The sequence below is a fragment of the Palaemon carinicauda genome, chromosome 2, assembly GCF_036898095.1.
Source record: "Palaemon carinicauda isolate YSFRI2023 chromosome 2, ASM3689809v2, whole genome shotgun sequence".
Taxonomy (NCBI): domain Eukaryota; kingdom Metazoa; phylum Arthropoda; class Malacostraca; order Decapoda; family Palaemonidae; genus Palaemon; species Palaemon carinicauda.
The window spans coordinates 177,273,679-177,276,178 of record NC_090726.1 but is presented as its reverse complement, the minus strand read 5'-3'; positions in this window follow the sequence as shown (position 1 = coordinate 177,276,178).

Genomic DNA, 2,500 nt, shown 5'->3' with positions numbered 1-2,500 from the left:
TTATTTGTTTTTGAGCAACTTTACACAAACATTACTGTATCGATTTTGACCGAACCTGATAGTCATGTGGGGTACAACCCATGGATAAATCTGTGACATTTTCGGAAATGTACTTCAAAATAAAAGCACGCACAAAGTACTTTGAATATATTCAGAATGTTATTTTTTTCTCAACATCATTAAGATGAAACTGCTTTACCAAATAAGGTCACTCTATCTTTTCAAAAGAATTACTTTTGTGAAAGTCATGAAAGCTACGGCAGTAAGCTTTGAGATACCTTAATTGATATTAAGCACCAAAATTTGCTGACAAAAACAATTCTTTTTTTCATTCTATTCTTGGGAAAATTAACTGTCATTTCACTTCCATTTAATACCTTGTAGTACTATATGACTTTTTATTCCACCACTACAGGCATTAGTAAATTTTTTTAATAGGAAGCCCAATGATACGAGCAACCACTTGTCAATATTTTTTTTTAGGGTCTGAAGAAGGAAAATTAGGAAATAGGAACATCCTACCTACGTCTTGAAAGAGGCAATGTTTATTATCATATTCTACCCAAGGAGATTAATGAATGTTGACTTTGTTAAAACATCTGAGTACCACTGGATATTTTCTGATATACTCTTATTTGTTTTTAAACTTGAAATGAATAAATTAATATTTTGCAAGGGGAAAAATCGAGAAAGGGTAATTCGAAACAGAAATCAAATCACAATTTTCATTTGAAGGTTTAAATCAAACAATACTGGAAATAATCAAAATCACATTGAAGTTTATTTTGATAGATTGATCTACCATTTTCGAATTTGAGATATGGACATCTGTGGTTATGTAATAGTTTCTTAACTGACTACTAAAAGCTTTTCTCTCTTTCTCTTAGTAATAAGGCATTCTAATAAGTGTTGAAATACTATATTAATTCATGTGTTATAAATCGAAAGTTCTCGTGAAATAATTCTGATTAACTATTTAGATATATACAATCCTGCTTTGACTTTTCCTCATTGTCAATAACTTTACAAGGGATGAATTTTAGAATGTTATTTATTTACCATTATCTAGTGCCAACTAAAATGAGGCCCATTGATGAAATGGTCATGTCTTAACTAACTCTCAAAAGTGAGTACTAGCATATTTAGATAGCTCAGAAATATTAGGCTACTATTCTCGTCCATGTTATGAACAATTAAAAAAAATCTGAACAATAACCGCTAAAGATAATATATAACCGTGAAGATCATTTGTAAAAAAAAAAAACTATGAAGATTATTTTGTATATAAAAATCAGTTGTCATGAGAATACTAGAATTAGCGTTCATTAATCCATGACCAAACTATGGTTAAATATGCATCAAAGAGAATGTTCAACCATTGATAAAATCTATGCAATGATGATTTTATGCATTATTCAAAGAAAATCAGTTTCAATCAACAAATGTTATTTATTAAAAGATGAAAATGAAATACTTTATAGATATACTTATGGTAATGAAAAGAAAAGGAAAAAAAAAAACAGATGACACGCATTTAATCTGAAAGTGGAATTCCCGTTTTGTCATTCCTAGATTCTGAATTTCATGACCAGCTTATGTGAAATCCATGGTCAATGCAACTTTATCGTAATTAATGATATGTACCTAATTACTAGATTTAACACAATTCATCGCTCTTTAGTTGCAGAAACCTTTCTATTTTAAAGTGATAAATATCTGAATACATCTGGCCTTGTTGTAAAAAGGCCTTCTTTTCTCATTCTTCAATTAGAAGATTGATTAATTGCTATAACGAAGACCATCCACTCAGTCCAAACACACAACCTCTGTCATACAAGTTGAGAAAGAAAATGATGGTTCCTGACGATACAAACAAAGCTCTAATAAAGCTTTTCTATTTTTTCATAAAAAAAGGTTCTACCTGACTGAATGGAAACATGCAGAGAAAAGTAACTTTCCTCTTACCTAAAATTTAATAAAAGTAGTTGCTTCACCAGACGTAACCAAAAAATACGGAGGAATTTCTTCAAAGACCCAAATAAAATAAAATGTTATGTTAGGCACAATTTCAATAAATTCCCGAGAAAAGTAGCTTTCCTACACAGTATTTCAAGGAGACGAATATATATATATATATAAATATATATATATATATATATATATATATATATATATATATATATATATATATATATATATATATATATATATATATATATATATATATATATTATACGTTGAGAGGTTTCAATAAGTCCGAAAAAATTACCTTTTACTAAAAGGCACAGCACTTCAATTGATTTCATAAAATTTTTCTTCACTCTCTTTAGAAGAATATAGCCGTGAAAGTCCAGGATAGGAAGCTGCTCCTAAAAATCTGTTCAGCATTTTAAGATCGCTAGGGTAGGTTCAGGTATAGAACAAGTAATATTGTCACAACAATTCATCAATAACATTACTAATACAGTGTTATTTAAATCTGGCTTATTAAAGAATCGAG